Source organism: Lissotriton vulgaris, chromosome 10 (genome assembly GCF_964263255.1).
Source record: "Lissotriton vulgaris chromosome 10, aLisVul1.2, whole genome shotgun sequence".
Taxonomy (NCBI): domain Eukaryota; kingdom Metazoa; phylum Chordata; class Amphibia; order Caudata; family Salamandridae; genus Lissotriton; species Lissotriton vulgaris.
The window spans coordinates 195184706-195200517 of NC_141698.1; positions in this window are offsets into that span (position 1 = coordinate 195184706).

Here is a 15812-nt window from a genome sequence, read left to right on the forward strand (position 1 = left end):
ATCTCAAGGAGGAGGGGCGGCGGGGGAGGATTTACGAGAGGAATTCCAGGGCCCCATAGAATGCATTATCCAGCCCATTTCCCTACCTACAATAGATATAGTAGCTTAGAAATGGTGGATTGACACTTGGATAATGAGGGGTGTGAATTGCCCGCATCAGAACAGTTGGGGAATAGTTCGCTCCCGGTACCCACATCACACACAAGGGTGCAAAATGCATTGGAACCAAATCTAGCCCCAGAGCCTATCTTAGAGGACCCAATTGTGATCCATACTAATCAAAGATTGGCTCCGGCCCATTCACCCCCAATTCAGATAGACACCTCGGAGATTAGTGTTGTTAATACCACCACCATAGGCCCACCTACTACCAAACTACTCCCATTAACTCTGATTTCTTGGAACGTCGCAGGATTAGCCAGTAAAATTTACTCCACAGAGTGGGGTTCTTTTATTGGATCCAAAAATATTTTCCTTTTTCAGGAGACCTGGGCGCGTGAGGAACTCTTATTCCAGGAATATGCAGTCTTTTCTAAACCCGCTAAGTGGGGGGGAAGGGGCAGGCCATCGGGAGGACTCGCGACATGGGTAGCAACGGATCTAGGCTGCCAGGCTACCTGTTTGGAAACTGATTCCGACGATTTTCTGGCGATCCTACTAGAGTGGCCAAATTCCTCGAAACTGGTGGTCGTAAATACATACTCAAGGCCGGTACCCACGTCAAAAGAATCTAGCACCATAGAGCAACTCTCCGTGTTCCTTGATGGTATTCCCTGGGAACTTCCATGCCTGGTGGGAGGTGATTTAAACTCACAGTATGAACCACTATCAGGCCTACGTGATGGCCCCTCCCTCGAGGAAGACTCACGTTGGCTGGTTCCTGCGACGGTGGCGCCTCCCCCCAGAGTCTGGACCCCCCTGGCCTTGCAGATAACTGCCCTCACTCTAAACCAAGGTTTAAGGGCCTGCAATGGTCGTTGTAAATTGGACACACCAAGTATCTGTACTTACAACAAAACCGGTAGAGAATCGAGACTAGATTATATCCTTGTCAAATTAGCAATGTGGTCACAAGTAGTTGGCTTTAAAGTTATTGAGAGAAGGGACAGTGACCACAATGCCCTGGAACTTTCTTACATCTCACCAGGGAATGAGGATATCATGCCTGGCATGGATAAAGACAAGTCAGGACTCCTATTAGAAAACAACAGGAGAAAAGTCAGGTGGGAGAAATTGGCCACTAGCGGAGACAGAATACCAAAACTATACGCAAGGATCATCCCACTCTTGGAGAAGGCGTTTCAGATAGGGAAGGAGGTGGAAGATGTAGCCAATAGAGAAAAGCTTGCTCAGACACATGCAGATCTAATTAGTACCCTGGAGCTAGATCTGTTTTCAAAGCCTGGGAAAAGAATAGGACCCCCAGCCAAAAAGACCTGGTATAATGCTACCTGTAGGGAATCTAAGGCCAAACTGCTACTTGCTATTAAGGGAGGTAAAAGCAGGGAGGAAATTCAAGACAGGAGAAGATCCTATAGAAAGCTCCTGGTGGATGCGAGGGCCGAATGGGATCAAGAATACTGGGAAAACCTCTCAAAATCCCTAACCATCAAAGACTTGCGCAAATTCTGGCGTTTAGTCACCAACGGCACAGAAGACTTATCCTCCGCAATTGAGCCTAATATAGCTCCTAGCTTATGGCAGAGTCATTTTCAGGCACTGTACTCAGCAGAAGAAGGGTCTCCCAACACTCCAAACCGTATGACAGTTCGAGGTCCAATTGGTGACCGTTTCACAGAAAAAGAGGTGAGGGTGGCTATAGCTGGGCTGTCCGCAGGGAAAGCACCTGGTCTTGATGGGGTACCTGGGGACCTATTTAAGCAGGAACCAGGGATATGGGCCCCATACCTCACATTGATATTTAACGCTATTCTGGGGGGTATGGAGGTCCCGGATACTTGGCTGGGTGCAGATGTGGTTCCAATTTACAAAAAGGGGACCCCTCTGCTCCCAGCCAACTATCGTCCAATCAGTCTTATTGACATATCCCAAAAGCTCTTTGGGAGACTGATTTTGGACCGGTTACAGGATTGGGTAGAGGAGGCAGGTGTCCTGACCCCCTATCAGGCGGGATTCAGACAGGGGGTGTCCACAATAGATCACATTTTTAGGCTGAACCTCCTATATTGGAGAACAGCTGTAATCGAGGGTGGTACCTTGTATACAGTCTTTGTAGACTTGCGTGCCGCCTTTTATTTGGTACCGAGAGCAAAACTATGGAAAGTCATGGAGGAGTTGAATGTCCCTGGAGATATCTTGACTATCCTGATGAGATTGCATCATAACAACTATGCCCTTGTTAGGTGTGGCAGAGGTAGAAAGTTAACCGAAAGGTTCCCCGTTCGCAGAGGGGTAAGACAGGGTTGCGTGCTCGCACCGACCCTGTTCTGCCTCTTTGTGAACGGGGTAGTCGCCCACCTGACCAGGATCCCCAACACTGACGCCCCAAAACTGACTGGCAGCAGGGTGCCTGCAATTATGTTTGCAGATGACACCCTGCTGCTGTCCAAATCCCCTATGGGCATTCAACGTGTTTTGGACGGGTTCTTACAGTTCTGTTTAGACCGGGGACTTGAAATCAACCCACAAAAGACTAAATATATGATTCTCAATCCCAAGCCCCATAACCGTGCACCACCTAGGTTGGGAACAGTCCAATTGGAACGGGTACACATAATTGAATATTTGGGGATCACTCTTAATGAAAACTTAACGTGGTCGTCCCACCAGTCGAAAGTGAACATCAAACTGGCACAGTTGGTGGGTGGCACTATGAGACTGGTGAACAAATCCCCCTACCGGCCACTTAGCCCCATTATCCATATTTACAAAGCCCAAACCCGGGGGGGTGTTACATATGGGGGCGAACTGTGGGGTCACATTCCATCATCCAAATTATTAACAACTGAGAATAAATTCCTGAGACAGATAGTTGCTCTTCCGCAGAGCACTCCATTACTCCCGCTCAGACTGGACTTGGGCATTCGACCAATAACGGAGGACCTGGGTCTTAAGCCTTTGACATTCTGGCGGCGTCTATGGAGTAGTCCAGACCTTTCAAATTATAGAGCTGAGTTGCAGGAATTTTTAGAGTTACCCAACGCCAAAAGAATTCCATGGCTCATATACGTCAAGTGAACGCTGGAGGCAATCGAACTCCCTGAACTATGGCTGGACCCACTAATCATCTGTCCAAAGATCCCGAAAAAGGTACTGGCGAGAGCTTATTATGAACACATGCTCTTCAGAGCTACAGAAGGTACACGGGACGGATCACTGGCCAACCAGTTCACAAAAACAAAAGACTCCTATCAACTCGAAAGTGTCTTAGATGCCATTACCCCACAACTGACTAGGAAATTATTTCTCCAATGGGGATATGGAACTCTTCCTCTAGCGTCATTTACGGCATCCTGGTCTTCTCGCTACTCCTCAGAAACTTGCCCGGTATGTGCACACCTGAAGGAGAATGACGTCCATGTTGTCTTCTTTTGCAGGGGCTATGAGAGGAGCAGGAAATACTGGCTAGTCCCCTTGCTCAGGAATCTTGGATTCAGAACTTTTTTACCCGCTTACAGAGTCCTAAAGACAGATTTGTCCCCTACTGTAGTTTTTGCTCTATCCAAACTTTTAACCTCTATGTGGTACACTCGAAGTCGTCGTGTAAAAATGCTTGTGTAAAAGACTTGAAGATTTAAGATGATTTTTTTTTTTAATCCGTGGTACATTTCCCACTTTTAGTTTTATTCTGATCACTAATGTTGTTTAATACGTTTTTAAGTTTCATATAGAATGTAATGTATATCTTTTATGATCTTGTGATCGAAATAAAGATTATTCGATTCGAACTGCAACGGCTTGTAAAACAGCAGAAGGAGCAGCGATTCCCGTTACATCCTCCGGGGCTGTCGATCTTACAGACAACATCTTTCCTTGGCCTTCAGATAAACACTGCTACGCGGACTTTTATTAAGGTCAGCGCAACACAATCTGTGATGCACCAGTGTTAGGCAAATAACAAACAGGTATTCTGGCATGTACATCTAGAAGCTGAGTATAGCCATCCCTGCCCTCTCTTCCCGTGGCCCACAACCAAGACTGACTGTGTAAAGCCCCCTCCTCACTAGGACAAAGACAAGTGGGCAAACTGTTGTGGAAACAGGCTTTTCGGTGTCTTGGGCAGTGTCGTCTGAAAAAACGGGCACATACACGGCGAGAGCTGGATACTTTCGGGACAGTGCACCCACCTTGATTTAACTTGGGACCGCTGCTGTTACCTCCTGGTAAGAACATTTCCAAAGTGACGTGCTCTTAAAGATTTTATTTTGAAATATTCAGAAGCCCGCGTTGCGTGAAATTAAGATTTCTTTCTATTACCTTTCATAAATACTGTGTAAACATTGGGCGGGGCCAGTGGAATTCATTCAGCGCCGATTCGAGGTTTACTACACAATTTTGCATTTGCCTCACACACTGCGCTGCCTCACACACACACACTGCGCTGCCTCACACACACTACGTAGTCACACACTGCTGTGTGTCACTCACACTGTCCTATCACACACACTGCGCTGTTACACACACACTGCACTGTGAGACACACACAGCACTGCCTCACACACACACTGCGCTGCCTCACACACACTGCACTGCCTCACACTGCACTGCCTCACACACACTGTGCTGCCTCACACACACACTGCCATCCCTCACACACACTGCGCTGCCTCACACACACACTGCGCTGCCTCACACACACACACACCACTGCCTCACACACACACACACACTGCGCTGCCTCACACACACACTGTGCTGCCTCACACACTGCGCTGCCTCACACACACTGCACTGCCTCACACACACACTGCGCTGCCTCACACGCACAGACTGCGCTGCCTCACACACACACTACGTAGTCACACACTGCTGTGTCTCACTCACACTGTCTTATCACACACACTGCGCTGTTACACACACACTGCACTGTGAGACACACACTGCACTGCCTCACACACACACACTGCGCTGCATCACGCACATACTGCCCTGCTACACACTGCGCTGCCTCACACACACTGCGCTGCCTCACACACACTGCACTGCCTCACACACACTGCGCTGCCTCACACACACTGCCCTCTCACACACACACACTGCGCTGCCTCATGCACACACTGCCCTGCCTCACACACACACACACCGCTGCCTCACACACACACTGCGCTGCCTCACACACACACTGTGCTGTCACACACACTGCGCTGCCTCACACACACACTGTGCTGCCACACACACTGCTCTGCCTCACACACACACACACACACACTGCCTCACACACACACTGCGCTGCATCACGCACATATTGCCCTGCTACACACTGCGCTGCCTCACACACACTGCACTGCCTCACACTGAGCTGCCTCACACACACTGTGCTGCCTCACACACACACTGCCCTCCCTCACACACACTGCACTGCCTCACACACACACACCGCTGCCTCACACACACACACACACACACTGCGCTGCCTCACACACACACTGCACTGCCTCAAACACACTGCACTGCCTCACACACACACTGCGCTGCCTCACACGCACACACTGCGCTGCCTCACAAACAACTAAATAGTCACACACTGCTGTGTGTCACTCACACTGTCCTATCACACACACTGTGCTGTTACACACACACTGCAATATGAGACACACACTGCACTGCCTCACACACAGCGCTGCATCACGCACACACTGCCCTGCTACACACTGCACTGCCTCACACACACTGCGCTGCCTCACACACACTGCACTGCCTCACACACACAGCGCTGCCTCACGCACACATTGCGCTGCCTCACACACACACACACACACACTGCGCTGCCTCACACACACACTGCGCTGCCTCACACACACACACACACTGCGCTGCCTCACACACACACACTGCGCTGCCTCACACACACACACTGCGCTGCCTCACACACACACTGCACTGCCTCACACACACACTGCGCTGCCTCACACACACACTGCGCTGCCTCACACACACACTGCGCTGCCTCACACACACACTGCGCTGCCTCACACACACACTGCGCTGCCTCACACACACTGCGCTGCCTCACACACACACAGCGCTGCCTCACACACACACACACACACTGCCTCACACACACACACTGCGCTGCCTCACACACACACACACACACACACACAGTCCTATCACACACACTGCACTGTTACACACAAACTGCACTGTGAGACACACACTGCACTGCCTCACACACACACTGCACTGCATCACACACACTGCCCTGCTACACACTGCACTGCCTCACACACACACTTTGCTGCCTCACACACACACTGCGCTGCCTCACACACACACTGCGTTGCCTCACACACACACTGCGCTGCCTCACACACACACTGCGCTGCCACACACACACTGCGCTGCCTCACACACACACTGCGCTGCCTCACACACACACTGCGCTGCCTCACACACACACTGCGCTGCCACACACACACTGCGCTGCCTCACACACACACTGTGCTGCCTCACACACACTGCGCTGCCTCACACACACACACACAATGCGCTGCCTCACACACACACACACACACACTGCCTCACACACACACACTGCACTGCCTCACACACACACACTCTGTGCTGCCTCACACACACGTTGCGCTGCCTCACACACTGCACTGCCTCACACACACTGCACTGCCACATAATTACACAGCTCTCAATGCAACATACACTCCAAATACCACTCAGTGCCAAATAGTTATATGCAACATAATTACACTGCACTCAATGCAACATACACTACAAATACCACTCAGTGCCACATAATTACACACCACATAATTACTCTACTGAATGCAACACACACTCCACACAATACCACTCAGTGCCACATAATTATATGCTACATAATTACACTGCACTCAATGCAACATACACTCCAATCAATACGACTCAGTGCCACAAAATTACATGCCACACAATTACACTCTACTGAATACAACATACACTCCACACAATACCACTCAGTGCCACATAATTACATGCTACATAATTACACTGCACTCAATGCAACATACACTCCAAATACCACTCAGTGCCACATAATTACACGCCGTATAATTACACTGCACTCATTGCAACATACACTCCAAATACCACTCAGAGCCACATAATTACACGCCACATAATTACACTGCACTCAATGCAACATACACTCCAAATACCACTCAGTGCCACATAATTACACACCACATATTTACACTGCAGTCCATGCAACATACACTCCAAACACCACTGGGTGCCACACAATTACACATCACATAATTACACTGCACTCAATGCAACATTCACTCCAAATCCCACTCAGTGCCACATAAGTACACTCTACTGAATGCAACACACACTCCACACAATACCACTCAGTGCCACATAATATGCTACATAATTAAACTGCACTCAATGCAACATACACTCCAAACAATACCACTCAGTGCCATATAATTATATGCTACGTAATTACACTGCACTCAATGCAACATACACTCCAAATACCACTCAGTAACACATAATTACTCTACTGAATACAACATACACTCCCCATATTACCACTCAGTGCCACATAATTACATGCCATATAATTACTCTTCTCAATGCAACGTAAATACACTCCATATAATACCACTCAGTGCCATATAATTACACACCTCATACTTACACTACTCAATGCAACATACACTCTATCTATCTATCGCTTCACCACAGCATCACTCAGCACCACCACAGCATCACTCATGGGAAATACAACATCACTAGGTGCTACCACAGCATCACTGAACGCTACAGCATCACTCGTCGCCACCACAACATCACTCAGCGTCACCACAGCATCAATCTGTGCAACCATTCAACAACTGGTTCAAAAATGTTCTCTCAATGTTTCAAGCTTTATTACAAATGTCATATAAAAGATGTTAATATTTTTTTCCTCACAATAAAATACAATTAACATAATCTTTACAATTTTTTTTACAAACGTTTAAGCTATTGCCATTATAAATTACAATAACTTTTATTTAAGTATTAATTATTAAAACATTTATAAGCCATTGTTATTTGGAATATCAATACATCTAAGTCACGTAAATACAACACATATTGCATTACAAATGCTATAGGTGTCACATTTGCAAAAGTTAAAACTATTGGCATTGTAAATGACAAAGCTATTAAGTTTGCTATTTTCAAAACCAATACATAAATGAAAAATGTGTCATTTACAATACCAATAGCTCAAACTTTCCTAAAGCGAGACCTATTGCATTGCAAATGCTTGTTTTAAAAAGCACTGGGTTGGACATTTGCTTATTCTGCACATTGTTTTACTGCTTGACTGCGAAGTCTCTACCCCCTGCCCCACCCCCAATAATAACTCCGTGATACACCTTTCACTACTAGCCCTCACTACCCTGAGAGCCCAGAGTGTTAAGCATGTACTTGACCCAACTTGCAGATCAATAGTAGGGCTGGGTCCTAGGCAAAGACGTCACGGTTGATGTTAGGTAGCCTTTGCCGTCCTGTGGGGAGCCGAAATGGGTCTATTTTGAGCACTTTGGTATTCAGAATTAAGATTCCGTCTGTCTCTTATTAGCAATAATAAAAGAACTACCCAATGATATGCCCTGCCGCCACTTCAGTTTTGCGCCTCAAAAGTGCTTCAGGTTGCACAATCACTGCTTGCTGCTGCCTGAGGCTGAGCCACCTTAATCTGTGGCAACAACACCTGAGGATGAGTAATGGCACGCGCCAGCGTGACTCTCAAGAAAAGCTGTGAACCTTGATGCACAGCTTGTATTGCACCTTTGAACACTGTACTTTGATACGGAAAGTACCCATTAACCCTGGGCTTTAAGTGGGATGAAAAAACTGGGGAGTCTCTCCAAGGGGCGTGGGTGATGTAATTAAGGGCGTGGCTTAAAAACACGCAAACTGAAAATCTGTGCTTAACACTGGTATTTTGCTGCTTCTGCCATTGCATCCTGATATATAACACAAGTAACAATACACCTACAACAAACCAGAACTATTGGCTTTGTCAATGGTTGTTAGTTGTATAAGATAAATAGGCAGCAATTATGGATTCGTTATATTTTATCATATTGAAAAGTCTTCAGTTCTGAAATGATGAGACTGAAATAAATATACAGATTCTCTCTGCAGTTACATCAAAGGTAGTGAATGGGGGCACTGCTGCAGAATTAAGATTTATTTTTTTCACTGAGGGTGAGGGCAAAGATGGAGAGCCTGATAGGGACCCATCTCAGCACTTGTTTTTTAGATCTGTCGGTGCTGAGCACTGGGAGGACCCGGCCCACTAAAAGCCCTGCATTAACCCATGTTTAACGTCTTAGAAAACGTACTTTTTATCATCTTTTATAGGTATTCTATTTCTTTCGAGTCAACGCTTATAACACAAATGCCCAGTCTGAAAGTGTTTTAATAAAAGTGCAATTGAAGTGAACCAGTTATGATGTTGTGTGTTTCGGCTACCTTTGTGTATATATTACATTTGGCTGTGTGTGCTTTGGCTCAACTCATTTTTTTCTACAATAGAAAACTTTGACTCCAGTCAACAGGAATCCCACTTTCTATTAGGAATATAAAATACCCTATCATTTGTAGCCATTTTTGTTGATATCTGTGGTACCCGAGAAGGCTAGAAAAGCTGGCTGAGTGTTGGAATGTGTGCGAGTGTCCCTTGTAAGTGAGGGTTCTGTCAGGGGACTGTTGGAGGGCCGAGTGGCAAAGGGGCTGGGCTAGAAAGAACATTAGTTCCAACTAGGGTGAATAAGCTTATAACATACCAAAGAAGACAAGTGTGCTCTTTATAATTAACACATTTGTTCACAAGTACTAGGCAGCAATTGGTCATTTGATCTTTATAATATTTAATAAAAGGTGTCCCCTAAAGCTGTTTTTTTAATGCACCACCAACTCAGGTCTCCAGCACATTGATGTTTCTATTCTCTTGCACTAAAACTAAAATACCATATGGATTCTGCTTGTCCACATTTCACTATCTTTGTTTCTTTATAGCTGCTATCCACACAAAAAAAAACACTACTCCACCATTCATATCTCCTAAAAGATTTCTGAAATGATGATGCATTTTGAACAGAAGCTTACCTTTAGTGTCCCTTCTGGTGTAGCACTTCACCAAATATTATAGAGCCAGCATACAAAAACGGTCTCATGTGCTCTTTCCTATATAACACGAGGACCTAAAACCTCTAGAAGTAAATCATTCTGCTTAGGTGGGGCCAGCAAGGCTTTGGCTTCACCTGAGCCACTTTGCATAAGACATTAGCAATTTGCAGTTTCTACCAGAGATGGGCATGTTTCCTATTAGAAGAAAAGAAGTCTCTGAATATTTGAATTTGTGCCCGTTTTTGTGGTTTCCTTCCTGATTGCCCGCTCTCTCGCCGCCCTCCGCTCTCCCTCCCCGCTTCCCGCCACCGCCGCTAACCCCGCCCCTTTTTTCCCTTCTGTACCCTCCCCGCTCCCGCCCCCCAGCTGCTCCTCCCACCCGCGCACTTGGCCTTATATGGCGACCGTGCGACGCAGGTGAGTGTGCCCCCTTGCCCCGACTGCCTCGCTCGCTGCCTGCCTCGCTGCCGCTGACCACGCCCCCTCCTTCGAGCGGCGTGGTCCGTGAGCGCCTGCCGGTTTCCCCTGACTGTATTTTATTGTGTTGTTTTTTCCTTCCTTTGTGCCTGTACTTTATTTGAATTTGTGCCCGTTTTTGTGGTTTCCTTCCTGATTGCCCGCTCTCTTGCCACCCTCCGCTCTCCCTCCCCGCTTCCCGTCACCGCCGCTAACCCCGCCCCTTTTTTCCCTTCTGTACCCTCCCCGCTCCCGCCCCCCAGCTGCTTTGCCCACCCGCGCACTTCGCCTTATATGGCGACCGTGCGAACGCGCAGAGGTCACGCGCAGCGGGCGCGCCGATTGTGCGCCAAAGGCGCGCCAAAGGTAAGCCCGTCTACGCCCGTCCGCGCCTGGACCGCGCCCAGTGCTAGGACCCCTGGCCCACGAGGACCCCGAGCGACCCGCCTGACCTACACAGCCGCCACCCTCACCGCTCTCAACACCGGACGACTCCCGGGATGCTGCAGAGCCACCCCACGACGCGTCCACGGACCCTTCAGCTGCAACACCTGCAAGTTCACCTGCATCCGGACCTGCCCGACACCAGCACCCGCCAAGCCGAACACCAGCAGCAACCACCTCAAGTGCATCCTGCTCAACACCCGCTCCGTCCACAGACACGCAATCGAACTCTGGAACCTCCTAGACGCCACAGCCCCTGACGTTGCCTTCATCACGGAGACCTGGAGGAACGCCTCCTCAGCGCCCGACATCGCCATAGCCATCCCAGAAGGCTACAAGATCACCCGGAGGGACCGCAACGCCAACCAGGTGGGAGGAGGCATCGCCATCATCCACAAGAACACCATCCGCATCACGACCAGCACCGACAACACCTCACCCTCCGCCGAACACCTGCATTTCCAGATCCACACCGACCCGAAGAACACCCTCAGAGGCACCCTGATCTACCGACCTCCGGGACCACGCACTCAATTCAGCGAGGACATCGCCGACTTCGTCAGCCCGCACGCCCTCCCCTCCGCGGACTACATCCTCCTGGGGGACTTCAACTTCCACCTGGAGAACAACAACGACTGCAACACCAGCACCCTACTCGACAACCTCGCCAACCTTGGACTCAAGCAGCTGGTGCCCACCCCCACCCACCTCGCCGGACACACACTCGACGCCATCTTCTCATCCAGCAAAGACATCACCTTCAGCCACACCACAGAACTCCACTGGACGGACCACAGATGCATCCACTTCACCTTCAGAAGAACGACGATCCACCACCACCAGCAACAGGTTGCCCGAAGAAGCTGGAACAAGATCACAGCAGACCAGCTTGCCGCTTCCCTGAGCCAGCACCCTCCGGCCAGCTCAGCGAACCCCAGCCAGGCCGCCGACAACCTCTCGAAATGGATCAGCAAATGCGCAGACGAACTCGCCCCTCTGAGGATCCCGCCCAGCAGACCCGGCAATAAGAGAGCCCCATGGTTCACCGACGAACTCAAGAGCTCCAAGAAGAACTGCCGAGCCCTCGAGAAAGTCTGGAGAAAGGAACCCACGCCGGACAACAGGACCACCCTCAAGCTCGCCACCCGGAAACACCACCAACTGATCCGCACCACCAAGAAAACGGCTTTCAAAAACCGACTGGACGACAACGCACACAACTGCAAGGAACTCTTCAACATCGTGAAAGAGCTCTCCAACCCCAACGCCGGAAACAACGACATCACCCCATCGCAAGACCTCTGCAACTCCCTCGCCTCCTACTTCCACAACAAGATCGCGGACATACACCACAGCTTCAGCACCCAACCAACGCACGCCACGACCGCAGCAACGCCACCCACCACCACCCTCCGCGCCTGGACCCCGGTCAACACCGAAGACACCATCCACATGATGAACTCCGTCAGCTCCGGATCTCCGACGGACCCCTGCCCTCACCACGTCTTCAACAAAGCCGACGCTGTCATCGCACCCCACCTGCGGGACATCATCAACACCTCATTCGACACCGCCACCTTCCCCGAGAGCTGGAAGCACGCCGAACTCAGCGCTCTACTCAAGAAACCTACAGCAGACCCCACCGAACTCAAGAATTACCGCCCCATCTCTCTTCTCCCGTTTCTAGCCAAAGTCATCGAAAAGACGTCAACAAACAGCTGGCCGCCTTCCTCGAGACGAATGGATCCCTCGATCCATCGCAGTCCGGATTCCGTGCCAACCACAGCACCGAGACCGCCCTCATCGCCGCCACTGACGACATCCGAGCCCTGATGGACAACGGAGAAACAGCGGCCCTCATCCTCCTAGACCTCTCCGCGGCCTTCGACACGGTCTGCCACCGCACCCTAGTGCAGCGCCTCAGCAACGTCGGAATCCAGGAGAAAGCACTGGAATGGATCGTCTCCTTCCTCGACGGAAGAACACAAAGAGTCCGCCTACCACCGTACAAGTCAGAGGCCACCGAAGTCATCTGCGGCGTCCCGCAAGGATCCTCACTGAGCCCTACTCTCTTCAACGTCTACATGAGCCCCCTCGCGGCCATCGCACGCCAACACAACCTCAACATAATCTCCTATGCCGACGATACCCAGCTGATCCTCTCCCTGACCAACGACCCCGCCGCCGCCAGAGCCAACCTGCACGAAGGGATGAAAGAGGTAGCCGAGTGGATGACGATGAGCCGCCTGAAACTGAACTCAGATAAGACGGAGGTCCTCATCCTGGGCTCCTCGCCCTCCGCCTGGGACGACTCCTGGTGGCCCCCCGCCCTGGGCACCGCACCCAAACCAACGGACCACGCACGCAACCTGGGCTTCATCCTGGACTCCTCCCTCTCCATGACCAGGCAAGTCAACGCCGTCTCCTCGTCGTGCTTCAACATCCTGCGCATGCTGCGGAAGATCTTCTGGTGGATCCCCACAGAGACCAGGAAGACCGTCACCCAGGCCCTCGTCACCAGCCGACTGGACTACGGCAACGCACTCTACGCCGGTACCACCGCCAAGATCCAGAAGAGACTCCAGCGCATCCAGAACGCCTCAGCTAGACTCATCCTCGACATCCCACGACACAGCCACATCTCCGGACACCTAAGAGACCTACACTGGCTCCCGGTCAACAAGAGAATCACCTTCTGCCTCCATACCTACGCACACAAAGCTCTCCACGATCAAGGCCCGAGCTACCTCAACAACCGCATCAACTTCTACGCTCCCAAACGCCACCTCCGATCTGCCAGCCACGCCCTCGCCGCCGTCCCACGCATCCCCAGAGCCACCACAGGAGGAAGGTCCTTCTCCTACCTGGCCGCCAAGACCTGGAACTCCCTCCCGGCCGACCTGCGCCTGACCCAAGACCACCTCTCCTTCAGGAAGAAGCTCAAGACCTGGCTGTTCGAGCAGTAGCGGCACCCCCCCCAAGCGCCTCGAGACCCTACGGGTAGGTAGTGCGCTCTATAAATGTCTTTGATTGATTGATTGATTGAAAACTATTATTGTTTCAAGGATGCAAGGCTGCTGCTACTTTGTCAAGCTACCCACCACATCCCTCATTTCTGTCCCCCTAAGTATTTCAATGTTTTCGCTCTCGTCACAAATGGTTTCCTTTAGCGCTCCTTGGTATAGGTGATACTGGGCAGCTGTCTTGCCGATATGTTACTCTTGAGGAAGTAACTTCATCGACTATTATACTGCTGAGGCTGACACCTGTGTGGTGGCAGTTTTTCAGTGCTGGGGTGTAAAGTACACCTGCACAACAAGGGAGATACTCATCACCAGGATTCAACACAAAGCCAGCCCCCCGCACACACACACATGCATGAATCCTGTTTTTCCTGATGGGTGATCATGAGGGCTAGAGCAAATATGAATGAGAAAATCATCACCATAGTAACTACATGTAACAAATGAGCACATCCACTAATGGGGGTAAATGTTTTGCTTTTTCCAGAAGATGACAGTGAACATCCCTTTGTTTGAGAGTGCAGCTAAAATGGAGACTGGGTGTTTCTTTCAGTTTAGCACGTCCATAAAACATGGTGCATAAGGCAAAGATCGAAGTGCTCATATCTAAAGGTAAAAAAAGTGTTTAAAGTTATAGGACTGTTTACCAATGATTTGCTGTGCACACCTCTCAATCAAGTTGTTGTTAAGTCAAGGTAGGGATCATTAAGTATAAGAAGGGCAGTGCACTGGAAGTGGTCCAGTTTTAAAAAGGGTTCGAGGGGTTGTGTTGCCATGTACCCTTCTGGTGTCGAACACATCTGAAGAATGAAGCAACCTGCTACTTATAGGAAGTCTGGGAAGCTTTTTATAATCTATTGTAGTTGATGTCCAACGACTTTGTACATTTTCCAATGCATCAGTTTGTTTGTACTTTAAAGTACAGCTCGGTTGCTTCTCTTACTGTGCGAAGGGTTAGTTTACTTAATACTGACATGAGGTCAAAGTTAATTTTTTTTAATTGATTTTGATCTCAGATCTGAGACCACAATATAATAAATTACAAGTTGGCAGAATAAATAACTAAAGAACCCTTCCAAACAGATGGTGGGGGTTGTCTTAAAAATACAAGGTTCATACAATGTTTATAATCACAACATATCGTGTCATTTGGTTAAATTCATCAATATGAAATCCTTTTATTTATAGTATAAAAACTGCGTAACGTACAACATCAATACACATTAAAAAAACTATTAAAAAATGTAATCATTTTGTAGCACACAATTTCATGTGCAAGATTGTATAAAAAACGAAGTGCTTTATGTACAGTTCAAATTTTGTTATGTATAATGGTTTCAAAAATTCACTCATTGCAAGTATTACTCTGGACAGACGAAAATTATGTGATCTAAGTTCTGGATTAACTTTTAACATAGAGGGCATAATCTTCCATTCCTAATAATATTATCCCAGGCCTCAGTCACACTCCTTAGTGGCGGGATAGACGTATGATATGTAAAACAGATGGCGAATGTTGTGCTCTATGTTCCAACTCAAATGGGGCTGGCATTGTTTTTATAGTGCATGAGGACCGAA